Source organism: Bufo gargarizans, chromosome 5 (assembly GCF_014858855.1).
Source record: "Bufo gargarizans isolate SCDJY-AF-19 chromosome 5, ASM1485885v1, whole genome shotgun sequence".
Lineage (NCBI taxonomy): Eukaryota > Metazoa > Chordata > Amphibia > Anura > Bufonidae > Bufo > Bufo gargarizans.
Genome location: NC_058084.1, coordinates 55,156,473 through 55,171,032, shown reverse-complemented (window position 1 = coordinate 55,171,032; position 14,560 = coordinate 55,156,473).

Sequence of the window (14,560 nt, the reverse complement as noted above, 5' to 3'; positions counted from 1 at the left end):
CACCCTGATGTAGGATATAGCCAAAAAACAACCACACTATTGAGGGTTAAATGCACTTGGTGACAGCTTGCCCCTGATGTAGTATATGGCCAAAAAATAACCACACTATTGATGGTTAAATGCACTTTGTGTGACAGCTTCACCCTGATGTAGGATATAGCCAAAAAACAACCACACTATTGAGGGTTAAATGCACTTGGTGACAGCTTGCCCCTGATGTAGTATATGACCAAAAAATAACCACACTATTGATGGTTAAATGCATTTGGTGTGACAGCTTCACCCTGATGTAGGATATAGCCAAAAAACAACCACACTATTGAGGGTTAAATGCACTTGGTGACAGCTTGCCCCTGATGTAGTATATGGCCAAAAAATAACCACACTATTGATGGTTAAATGCACTTGGTGTGACAGCTTCACCCTGATGTAGGATATAGCCAAAAAATAACCACACTATTGATGGTTAAATGGACTTGGTCGCAGCTTGTGCTGGCGCACCACAAGACACAAAATGGCCGCCGATCACCCCAGAAAAAAGTGAATGAAAAACGCTCTGGGCAGCCTAAAAACAGTGAGCAATTAAATAGCAGCAGTACAATCATCCACAGCTGCAGATCGATCACTGAATGAAGTCTTTTGGAGGAGTTAATCACTGCCTAATCTCGCCCTAACGTCGCAGCTGCAACCTCTCCCTATACTGATCAGAGCAGAGTGACGGGCGGCGCTACGTGACTCCAGCTTAAATAGAGGCTGGGTCACATGCTGCACTGGCCAATCACAGCCATGCCAATAGTAGGCATGGCTGTGATAGCCTCTTGGGGCAAGTAGTATGACGCTTGTTGATTGGCTGCTTTGCTGCCTTTCAAAAAGCGCCAAGAAAGCGCCGAACACCGAACCCGGTATACAGTTCGGGTTCGCTCATCCCTAGTTTTGGGGTCTACCCTAATTTGAACAAAATAAAATAAAAATATTAAAATAAAATAAAAAACAAAACAAAAAACCATGGTGGCTACCACCTCCACAGTCGCTTCCACCTACACTGCCACATCCACCGCCTGCTCAACCTCCTACTCCTAGATCAAGATGATGATTTTTTAATTTTGCATATTTTATGTTATTTGAAGTCATTTCTCTATCCACATTTGTTTGCAGAGCACTTGCCATGCTCTTAACCACATTTTGCTGGCATTTGCAGCCCTCTAGCCCTTTCCATGACTTTTCTAGAGCCATTTTAGTGCTCCAAAGTTCGGGTCCCCATTGACGTCAATGGGGTTTGGGGTCAAGTTCGGGTCCCGAACTCGAACTTTTTTGCGAAGTTCGGCCGCACCCGAACATCCAGGTGTCCGCTCAACTCTAATCACTATTACTTTTGATTCTGAGCTGTTTATGAATAAAAAACAATTCATCTAACACCTACATCTGTAGAAAATGTAACAGGAACTGTACATACACAGCTCATAATCATCCATCATCATTGTATGTGCACTAGGTGCAGGGGCGGATTAAGTGCATCATAGGCCCGGGGCTGTTTCCTAAACTTGGGCCCCTTTTCTCCATTTATTAATGTGGTAGCGGAATATCCATAAAGGAATTCTTAGATAACCCGAACCTTATACGCCGAACTTGAAAACAGAAGTTCGCTCATCCCTAGTGCTCTGCCCAGCACACCAAGTGTTTGAACATCAAAATGGTGGATTATTAATCCCTGTAATCCATCATTTTGATGGTCAAAAACTTGGTGTGCTGGGCTAGGCACCTGTGAAGAGAAGGATCAATTGTAATCCACCATTTTACTATCAAACACTTGGTGTAATAAATAATCCATCATTTTTATAGTCAAACACACTTTGTGATGGGCAGTGGCCACTGTGAAAAAAGAGGCAGAGCAGAGGCCAGACAGCAGCAGCCATTTCAGTCAGATTAGAGGCAGAGCTGCAGAGTGGCTGTAGCCTGTAATCTGACTAAAATGGCCACTGCTGGCCAATGTCTCTGTGCCACTGCTCTTTCTCTCTCCTCACAGGTGCCCAGTAGTGCTGAGCGAACTTCTGTTTTCAAGTTCGGTTTTTAAGCTATAGGTTATCTAAGAATTCCGTTATGGATTCTGCAAACAGGAACCATAACTTAGGGTCCGTGGTAGCGGAATATCCATAACGGAATTCTTAGATAACCCAAACCTTATACACCGAACTTGAAAACAGAAGTTCGCTCATCCCTAATCCCCAGATCAGCCCACCAAGTGTTTGAACATCAAAATGGTGGATTATTAATCCCTATATCATACAGGGATTAATAATCCATCATTTTGATGGTCAAAAACTTGGTGTGCTGGGCTGGGCACCTGTAAAGAGAAGGATCAATTGTAATCCACCATTTTAATATCAAACACTTGGTGTAATAATCCATCATTTTTATAGTCAAACACACTTTGTGATGGGCAGTGGCACCTGTGAAAAAAGAGGCAGAGCAGAGGCCAGACAGCAGCAGCCATTTCAGTCAGATTAGAGCTGCAGAGTGGCTGTAGCCTGTAATCTGACTAAAATGTCCACTGTTGCTCTGCCTCTCACTCACAGACACAGGCAGCCCACAATCCCACTGCCCTGCTGCCTAGGCCATCACCATTCATTAGAATTTACTAGCTTTGGCTGCTGCTGCTGCACCTGCTCACTTGAATACTGGAAGTTAACTCCGACGAAGCAGGTCCTCCATGCTGCTTTCTCTCACAGACCCAGCCAGGCTGTCCTGACTCCTGGCGCTGGCAATAGTAAGTGGTGGCACTGAGAAGACTGGGGGCGGGAATAAAGCACTGCAGCGTGCCTTCTGTGATGGAGGAGGCGGAGCTACAGTGAGTGACTGACTGAGTCACGTGCCCCCCTCCTCTCCTCTCCTCAGCACTCTGTATTCCACCTAATCTGCCCTGCTTCATTTTTACAGCCTATCTTCGCGGCGCTGAAGGGGGCGGGATCAAGCAAGCCGGCCGGCTGTTACTGTCTGCACTGCATCAGGCAGCGCAGCGGCGTGTAAGTGAAGAGCTGGCTGTGCGTCGCTACTGCAGATATATTTTAGTAACTTGGGGTCTGGTGGTGGTGCAAAATGGGGCGTTTAGGATGGCAAATTGGCGATGGGCCCCTCACTCACCCTGGGCCCGGGGCTGCCGACCCAAACGCCCCAATTATAATCCGCCACTGACTAGGTGCAATTGTCACTAGCTATATAAGCGTGCTCTACCTATAGCCAGGTCTATGCATCTATCATTTGTATTGACATCACAGTGATAGAGATAATAGTATTATCTATTTTATATATATATATTATATTTTTCCCTTTTATTTTATTTTTTGGGTCATGTTTTTAAATGCTTTTTAATAAATGCTTGGATAGAAGGTACATTTATTCTGGATGATTTCAAGTGAGGAGTGCCTGCTTTGATTATAATTATATTTGAGATCCTGCCCTAATTTTGATTGTGCATAAGTTCCAATTATTGGAGTAGAGAATATTTTGTAAAAGAACAGTCCATGAAAGAGATACGTGAGATGCTTTAAAGGGTTATTGTCACTGGCACAGTTGTATGGGGATTGTATGTAACAGTACCTGCTCTAGCATTTGATTGGAATTATTTTATGGACTGGCTGGCTAATATTATGGATAATTCTGTGTTGTGGATGCTTACACTATGATTTGGCCTTCAACAGTGGAGAACAGCTGCAAGGAGGCACTAAATTCAGCTGTGAGTGCCACTTTATGGAACAATTCACTTATCTCTGGGCACTTAAAGTGGTTTCCTAGTTAAACAAAAATTATCAAGTGCCCGCAGCATGGCCCTGAAACAGAAGATTCATACTTACCTGCTCCCCGCCGCTTCCAATCTTCCACGCTACCCCTCTGTCTCCATATTCCGGTCCCAGTACTGTTTACATCCGGTTGGCTATGGGCATGGTCACATAAACTGCTCCAGCAAATGACTGGCTTCAGTGGTAATGTGGTCACAAGTAGCATGTCACCGCTGAAGCCAATCATTGGATGGAGCGGTGCATGTGATCATGCCCGTAGCCAGATGTAAACAATGCCAAAACAAGGAGTTGGAGATAGCGGGGGCAGAGCGGAGGACCGGAGTGACGGGAAGCATGTAAGTATAAATCCTCTGCTGCAGGGCCAGCCCAAAACCCCTTTAAGCCAAGGATGGACAGTAGGTTATGACTAGGTTTAGTTTTGGATGTGTAGCCAAGGAAGAAAATGTGCAGTTACACTGGGTTATATTTCTTAAAAATAAGTTGTGGAATGTGTTCCTTCATGAATAAGACGCCTCAGTAATAAATAGCTTTTATTCTGATTCCTAGTAGAAATTCAGACATCCACTCGTGTACAAATTCTCGACAGTGCCTCCTGTAGGTGTTAGGGCCCTTGAAACAGGACTCAGATTAGTCAAAAATCCTGCTTCTGAGCTTTTGCTCCATGTGAGTACAGCTTCTAGTAAAAGGGTCAGATATTGACTTACAGAGAAGTCACCTGTAGGTGGCACTAGCAATTTAGTAATTTTTACCCAGGGGGCATTGCTCTAAAGACTCCCTAATATCTGGTTCTCCTTAAGGAAAATCTGTAACATCAAAGAGGCTGATTATGATACAATGAATAGCCCCCCCAAAAAATGCCAACAGTGAAGATAGTTCTATCCCCAGATTTATAGTTATAAAGTCCCATTACTGTATGAGTCCAGATCATGCAAGAATATCCTACATACTATTATGTCTGCCTGTAGAACTTAACATCATCCTCATTATCTATTACAATAGAAAACCTGAAATCATGGGTATTTTCCAGACACAGAGATGACTCATAGAACGTGTTCCCCTAGTGCAAATGGACACATACAAGCTGCAAATAAATAAGAGATGGTTCCAGAGGACTTCAGATTGCCAAGAGTTTCATGAGAAAAGATTCTCTTAGCTTGAGATACATAAATCTTTTATTTGTTCACATGGATTGAATTATTTGTTTTCAATGCATTTGTCAAAGATTGCTTTTGGAAGGCGTTACCAATTGTAAAAGCTTTTTCTAGATTTGATGGGGCTTTATGGAGCAGAAAAAAAGTGTTATCACACTTAGGGTCCATTCACACGTCCGTTTTTTCTTTCCTGATCTGTTCCGTTTTTTCAGGAACAGATCAGGACCAGATCTGGACCCATTCATTTTCAATGGGTCCTGGAAAAAATCGGACAGCACAATGTGTGCTGTCCGTTTCCGTTGTTCCGTTCCGCATGTCCGTTTAAATATAAAACATGTCCTATTCTTGTCCTGAAAAATCGGATCCTGGTACAATACAAAGTCAATGGATCCGCAAAAAACGGATGACATTCGGATGTCATTCCGTATGTCATCCGTTTTTTGCGGATTCCGTTCCTGGAAACACATAACAAATTTTTTTTTTTTTTTTTTTTTTCAATTTTTTTTCAAATAAATACAAACAACTTTATTTGATTATTGAAATGTATACATGCTCCCGTTTTTTGCGGATCCGCAAAAAACGGATGACATACGGAAACATTTTCAGGAACAACGGATCCGCAAAAAACGGACCGTTTTTCAGGATGAAAAAAAACAGGACGTGTGAATGGACCCTTATGAATACTTATTATTGCTGTTGAATAATGTGTTGAGAGAATGCACTTTTCAGTATGTGCCACCTACCAACATCTAAAGACTCCCTCCCTTTGATTGACAGCACTAGACCAAGTTGAAGTCATACTCTAATGCTGTTGATCAAGGAGATGGGAGTGTGTTTAGACGTCGGTAGGCATTGCATAGCGGTGCTTATACTGAAAAATCTTGCTTGAATTTTTTTTTATTCCATTTTACTCATTTTGAGCTAAAAATTTTTTTTCTCAATTGGTCTTTATTAAAATATTGAATCATTCTGTCACAAAGGGTTAACTGTTTGTCGAACTATGTGAATGGTACATTCACTTTCACTTTGTGTCAGTCATCTAATAAACCTTACGAGTATCTCTAAATTACTAAAAGGTCATAAACACTTATTTAAGCCACATTCCTATCAGTAAGATAAGAATTGAGCTATAATGAGTGTTTAGGAGGTCAGAGATTAGAGATAAGGAGCCACGTCAGCTGAGCTGCCTGATGGAACAAAGTAAAACTTCAGAGCTTGCTACTAGAAAATCTCAAGGCAGCACAGAGAAAGGGGCTCAACATTTTTAATAAAGGCCAGTTGAAAAAATGATTTTCAGGATAATGAGGTATACATTCTCCACACACTTAAAAAAAGCAATTGTGCTTGTATGTGTCCTCCTCTATTGAAGTCCATTTGAGGAATGGAAAGAACCAAATTAGCAGCGCTACCTTTCCAATGAAGTGCGGAAACTGCAATATCTGCCAATACATGATCTGTGCTGATTCCTTTTCTACCTGCAGGTTCCCGACGGGGATACCCTTGGCTCATTACATCAACTGTCGTACAAGAAATGTAATCTACGCACTCATTTGTGAGTGTGGGAAGCTATACGTTGGACAGACAGGCCAGGAAGTACGGAAACGTATTCAACAACATCTATCAAGTATTGCTCTGGCCCGACGTGATAGGATTCAAGCAAAGAAACCGCTAACGTCAGTCGCTGCACACTTTTTGGATTGTCATCAGTGTATAATCTCCGGACTTAGGATTGCGGGACTCGACTTGGTGCACATGAATTTGAGGGGAGGATCGGCTACCTCTCAATTGTTGCGTCTCGAGTCCAAATGGATTTTCAATTTGGACACAGTTGCCCCACATGGACTAAATGAAGAATTGTTGTTTACCGGTTATTACCATATCTGATATTCCCAGATATCCGGGGTGTATCAAATAACTACATTATCCATGGCTAATATACGGGAACAGCAACATATATATTTTTGATATTTTTGATGTCATCAGAGCACCGACAGTGGAGGCACATCAGGGGGTTTCGGTTTTAGGTGGAGGTATTGATTTTATTTCATTCCACTCCGCTTGACAGTGTATCCAGGTGGTATTTAACCACTATATTGTTGCATATTATGGCCATACATTTTGGCATAGATTGGGCATTGAAATTCCATTGCCTTTATAGGGTCCCAATTCAGGGGGTTGTAGGTAGGACACAGAAGGCTTGTGTTTGTTACTATAATTGGTCCTGCATCAAATAACTGTTTATTTGTGCTAACCCCTTTTCTCCACAGGCTCTTATCACTTTCTCACTCGTATTCACGCTTTCACTTCACACGGTTTGGGTATTTCTGGTTCCACCACTTCTTTACTTTTACACTAGTGGTCTTACCACGCTGGTCACATATTATCACTAATTTTATTTTGCTCCTCTCTAATACTATTATTACCCTTTAGGTCCTCATTAGATCGTGGATCTCATACTAGGTTCATGTATTATCATGCACGTATGTTGTTTTACATACATGTATGGTATCGTTCACATTATTTGAATGTCTATGCCTCTGTGGGGATACACATTGGGATTGCTGACAGCACCACGTATATAGGTGTGTTTGTTAGATATGCTTAATATATCTATATATATGTATTGTTATATGCATCAATGGTATACTGCTTATACATAGCCTGTCTTTATGTCCTCTTTATACATTGCACATTTGAATTTTGCATATTATGTATGTACATGTCCAATCCTCTGTTAAACATCTGTCATATTATATTATTATTATTATTAGCATTGCTGAATATGACCAGTATGCATGCAGATATTAATGCTCCACCCCCATCCTCCTTGTGTGTGCCTCCCCTGTGCCTTTCAGTGTGTTGCCATGCTCCTGGGCGTGTGGTGGACGCATTGTGTGCTCCACCATTCACAGTGGAGCGCACCATGCGTTCCACCATGCGTTCCATAGCGGCACGTCACTTCCGGTTTCACTACCTACTTCCGGTTTGTGAATATCGTCCGGATCATGTACCAGCTTACCTGGCACTGCCGATTTTGCTCTAAATTACTACAGCTGTTCATTTGCTACATCATTTTCTATTGTTTAGTACAAATATGTTTGCCCTCCATGTCTCCTTGGTTATGTGGCTGTGCTTTGGCTGGTGGATCGCATATGCGTTCCACCATGCGTTCCACCAGCCGATCATGTGACCCACACTTCCGGTTCCTTGTTCTGACTGGAATTTGATACGCTCATGCACTGACCACAGTTTCCTGCTACACAGGTGAACGCAATTACAGTTTATTTAAGACTCTATATTAACTGACGCTCCAACACACAGTCCTTTACCCCTGAGGAAGCCGGATTGCTCCGGCGACACGCGTTGGGCGCTTGCTATGTTTCCAGGTCCACTGCACCGGCTGGCTATGTAGGTTTGGCTCTTGATATTTGACCCCATGTCGGTCCTATTGCATCTTGAATTCTAGTGGTCTTACCTTACCTTGCATTTGCTATATGTGATTAATTGTATTGCTTTATATGCTGGTTGATAACGCATACATTTTCTTGTGATAATTCAGTGGACCTGTGTGTGTCGGTTACATTTATTTATTGCATACCGCACTTTGTTCTAGATTGTATACAATTTTTTAATGCGTGTGTGTTGTTGTGTCCAATAAACTTTACATATATTCTTTTATCCTACAATGGATGGATGTGCATTTATGGGGTGGATCTTTTGACTCTCTCTTGGGTTAGATTATTTGTCACACTTATGAATACTTATTATTGCTGTTGAATAATGTGTTGAGTGAATGCACTTTTCAGAATGTGCCACCTACCAACATCTAAAGACTCCCTCCCTTTGATTGACAGCACTAGACCAAGTTGAAGTCATACTCTAATGCTGTTGATCAAGGAGATGGGAGTGTGTTTAGACGTCGGTAGGCATTGCATAGCGGTGCTCGTACTGAAAAATCTTGCTTGAATTTTTTTTTATTCCATTTTACTCATTTTGAGCTAAAAATTTTTTTTCTCAATTGGTCTTTATTAAAATATTGAATCATTCTGTCACAAAGGGTTAACTGTTTGTCGAACTATGTGAATGGTACATTCACTTTCACTTTGTGTCAGTCATCTAATAAACCTTACGAGTATCTCTAAATTACTAAAAGGTCATAAACACTTATTTAAGCCACATTCCTATCAGTAAGATAAGAATTGAGCTATAATGAGTGTTTAGGAGGTCAGAGATTAGAGATAAGGAGCCACGTCAGCTGAGCTGCCTGATGGAACAAAGTAAAACTTCAGAGCTTGCTACTAGAAAATCTCAAGGCAGCACAGAGAAAGGGGCTCAACATTTTTAATAAAGGCCAGTTGAAAAAATGATTTTCAGGATAATGAGGTATACATTCTCCACACACTTAAAAAAAGCAATTGTGCTTGTATGTGTCCTCCTCTATTGAAGTCCATTTGAGGAATGGAAAGAACCAAATTAGCAGCGCTACCTTTCCAATGAAGTGCATTAAGAAAACCTCAAATTTCCAATGGGTTCAATAGGAACCAATATTGTTTTTGTAATATCCAATCCTAGTATACTCAATGGAACTTGACCCTGAGCCAACAACAGATGACTCTCCATAAGTCATGAAAAATCATATTTTTCCGATTGTCTTCTGGTTTTATGGAAATTACAAAAGAAACATGAACCATTAAAAAATGTTAAAAGGTCATTTGGGATAGTTTTCCAAACATGTTGTACATGGCAATGCTGGCAATTCCCCAGTATTTAATCCTCATGTACACTTCATTAAAAAACAAAATATACATTTTATATGTTGATGTAATGCTTGTAGATAGGGACAGACATGGACAGTGAGCCCTGACCTGGAACCCAGCCCACTTTCCCTACGACTTGCAGTTCAAGCCTTAGGTAGTAATACCGCTACTGGTCGACAGTCCCTATGCTACTAAGGTTCAGAGACAGACAAACACCAAGAGAAAAACAACACAAAGGGATGGTCATACGAAAATGGGCCAGAACCAGGCGGACAATGCAGTACAGCAACGAGAGACAAAGTAGTCAAAAGACAAGCCGAATACCAGACATGATAAAAAGTACAAATCACGTGAGACAGAGAGTGGTCAAAAGACAAGCCGAGATCTAAACCACAAACAAATCCAAATAAATCCAACAACCAGGAACTTAGATAGTGAGCCCAAACAAGACTATCACTGGCACTGGTATATGGCCAGGAAGGGGTTTAAACAGAGCACCAAGTTCCAGGATCTGAACCTGGTAGGCCACTCCATTAGTCAGAACACTAGCACACCGGAATAGATCAGCTGAGCAATTATCCCACTGCTACTCTCCTCCAGCACATGCCCGCTGTGGGGAGAAAGAGCATTGCATCCTGTTGCTAAGGATACTGTTGCGTCACCAGGGGGCGTGGCTTAGCAGCGAATATCTCCTGATACGGTCTCACCGAAGCTGGAGCTCTTGCCACTGGAGCCCAGACAGGTAAGTGTGTAACAGTAGGCTATAACACTTCAGGTCTTGCAATAAATTGAATATTGAACTATCGTCTTGGGTTATATCACATCATAGGAACATTATTCAATAGCTGAGAAATACCCCAGACTATAAGAAAAGCCTACGACACAGTGATGGCATTGTGTAATGTGACTTTCTGATGGACTTACACAAAGTATTTGCCTTCCTGGAATGTGCGGTCAGTTAATACATCCATAGGACAAACCTTTGAGCACTGATAACCATGGACTATGGATGAGAAAGGTGGGGACAAAGATAATATTATGCAAATTGTTCATGCCTTTAAAGTATATACTAGATGTTAGGTAATTACCTGTTGACGCTCTTGCGGCAAGTCTGGCCTCGCTAATGTGGCTCTGCCTGTCTCACTCGATTACTATGGCATCCAGCCCAGCTAACAGTGGTACTAATCAGCCTATCAGGGAGAAGGGATGCCAGGCCAATCATGCTTGGCACCGGCATAATGTGCTTCCTGTTGCCAAGGTATTTAAATAGGCATCTGCTGGCAACAGTTGCCTGTGATCGGTCTTCTTGCCACACACGCTGAGTTTGTGTTTCATGTGGATTCCTGGACTTCTGACTTTCTGCCTGCTAGTGGTTTCACCTCTGACTGCTAGTTAGGATTCTGACATTACCTCCTGGTTTTGACCCTGCTTGGTATACCCCTCTGTGTTTGCTTCCTCCTTGGTTCTTACAGTATTCTCTGGTTTTGACTTCCCCTTTTTTCTCCCCCAAGTAGGTGCTGAGCACTTAGTCAGGTCAGGGACCATCGCCCTGTTGGGGGCTTCCATTTTAGTGATGAGCGGCAGGGGTCATATTCGAATTCGCGATATTTCGCGAATATTTTTTAGAATATTCGTCGAATATTCGAAAATTCGAAAATTCGCGATTTTTTTTCTTGAAAAAATCGGCAAAGTAATGATTGTGTAATATGCGAATTTTCGTAATTTGCATTTTCGGATTCGAATTTTTAATGCGAATTTTTCAACTTACAACTATTAGACAAAGAAGATTATAGCACTATATTAGCTAAATTGCTCTATATTCGATTTTTCGAATATTCGCTATATTGCTATAACAGTTTTTTCGAATATTCGTAATATATAGCAATATAGCGAATATTCGGAAAAAAAGAATATAGAGCAATTTAGCTAATATAGTGCTATAATCTTTTTTTATAGTTGTAATTTTTTTCCAATCTGAACTTCAGATGAGAAAAAAATTACAACTATTAGACAAAGAAAATTATAGCACTATTAGCTAAATTGCTCTATATTCGTTTTTTTTTCGAATATTCACTATATTGCTATAACTTCGTTTTTCGAATATTTGTAATATTCTAAAACAAGAATATATAGCAATATAGCGAATATTCGAAAAAAACGAATATAGAGCAATTTAGCTAATATAGTGCTATAATCTTTGTCTAAAAGTTAAAAAATTCGCAATAAAAATTTGAATCCGAAAATTCGAATTACGAAAATTCGCATATTACACAATCATTACCTTGCCGATTTTTTCAAGAAAAAAAAATCGTGCATTTTCGAATATGACCCCTGCCGCTCATCACTACTCCTAAAGTCAAGTATAGTGCAGCCTTCTTATTGGCCCACAAGCTAGAAGCAGGAAGGGATCATGTGTACTGATTTAAAAAAAAAAAAAAAAAAAATCGAAAAATCGAATTTTCGAAATTACGAATATATAAAACTATATTCGAAATATTCGCGAATTTTCGAAGTACCTATATTCGCGAAAAAAATTCGAAATTGGAATATTCGTGATCAACACTATTCCATTTAAGGCGGCCCATCCAAGTAGGTAAGGACAGTGGTGTGTTCTCTACTGACATGACACTAGAGGGCTGTATCTATTCCACCTTCAGGCCAATTTCTTTGGTGTGGAGCTAGCAATTATGATAAGCATAGCAGCAGAGGATGTGTTTGCTTATTATTTTGGAGGCAGTGGCCGGTCTACTCATTTATTTTTTTTAAAGTAAGAGCTTATGACAAAACTTGGATCATTAAATAATTGAGAGAAGCCTGTAGTCAATCGGATCATGGGAACCTTCACAAGAGCAGGAGGTAAGTGTTTTAACCACTATGCCATATAGGGGAATGTTGACAGCAGCAATAGAAAAGAATGTTGATGTCATAAGCATTGAATAGGGTTACATTAGTAAGAATTGGTAGCTTATGTGCTATGGGGGCATGCCTTGCATGTGTGACTGCTTCCCTATGCCTGGTGACCCCATCCATGACATTATGACAATTTCTGACAATCATATTGCTAAATGTCATTACTTACAACATTTCTGATAACACTCACAAAAATGGAGTGGGGAGACCTGTTCATATTTCACAACACTACATATCATGAGTCAGTGTCAAGATGTGGTGGAAGACAGGAACTCCAATTTACAGTACATCAAGGGAAGCGCAAAGCAGCTGGTGAGGGGTGTGTTGATCTTGTCGGACACATTGACCTGATCACTAATGTGGTTATATTAGTGTGACAATAGCTCCATATTATGAGGCATATTATGGACAAGAAAAGGAGCAGGAGAGGGGTGTGATGATATCTTTGAAAATTAATTTCCACCAATTTGGCAAAAAAAAAAAAAAAGCAAATTATTGAATCAAAGCCTCAGTTGTTTACTTCCAGCAGATGAAAATACTGAACATTTATAACTATCATATAATGAGTTGTCCCCTCGTGTTATCACCTAAAGATCCATCATTCCTTTTTATGCCAGCATGGCCGCCACTGCATCTCGTTGCACAGATGAAAACATCTGCCGATGTGGGTGGAGGGGCAGCCAATAGCAGGCTGCGATGGGAAGGAGCCTCCATAGCTCGGGAGGCTTGTTCTCACGGCCTGCATTTGGCTGCCCCCCTTCCCCCCACACCCGGTTCCGGGGAGTGAGGTAAGTACAATCTGTGTGAGGGGCCCGGGTATAAGGGGGGCATTATAGGTCTTGGATAACACCTTTAATTTTACATGAGTTTTTTTATTTCTGGAATCACACACAAAATTTATAATCAGAGTAAACTTTCGACATCTTATAATTTAAAAAATCACCTTATTTTTTTAAAATTTGCCTTTTATCATCAACTGTCAGAAAAGGGAAATTCTTGAATAAAATAAATTCTTTTGCTGCTACTATCTTCCCCTGGGTCTTTCCAAGTTTCATTTTCTGTATAAATCCAACTTTCAATTCCTTTTTTGAAGGAAAAAAATACTAACATTTTCATAAATAGAAGTTGGATGTAAAATCTTAAAATGTAATGATAACCTCGCTCACTGCTTGAATGAAAAAAAAGAGGAATTCTTCACAATGACGTGAACTGACTGCAAGGATTTTTTTTGGCAAAGTCAGTATAGTTACAGCTCAGCCCTGCCAAATGCTACTAGTTTATGGTACATTTGACAGTTGTATTGTACGTCAATGGCTGTAACGCCCCAACACCTGCTTATAACATCTTTGTCAACTTAATCAAACCCCTCCCGAAACATCATCACATCTATGATTAGAAGAAAAATACTGACTGGTTCCAGTCAATAGCAACACTAAACAAAAAGCAAATAAGGAAAAATAAAGCGTCACATGTTCAATATCTAAGGTCTCCTGGGCAGGGTGGGAGGAAAGAAAGCAATGCCCAAAAGGCCCGAGGCTTATACAAACAGCATTGTTTACAGACCATAATTGCAAGGTTACTTTCTCTTTGTCTTGGACCTCCCACAATTTCAAAACATGGAGGACTCCAATAAAGTCATAAAGCATTGATAATCCTGTTTAGTTTTTTGCTTCTTCAGTAGAATCCAAAAACTGCAGTATAAATTTGTAGGAAGGTGGTGACCAAAATGGGTATTTTGAAGGGAGACCTGATACAGCTGAATCAGCTTAAATGTGAGAATATTCAGCCATCCCAGAGGTCCACTAGTGCGTCAAGTGAGCCTGTGGAAAAGCCACCATCTTCAATAACTGTAACATTGTGTTTCGTGAAATATACCGTCTACCTGTGGAGTCAGCGATAACCGCCATGCTTATGCACTTCTACAAATTAAAGTCTACTTGGGAATGAA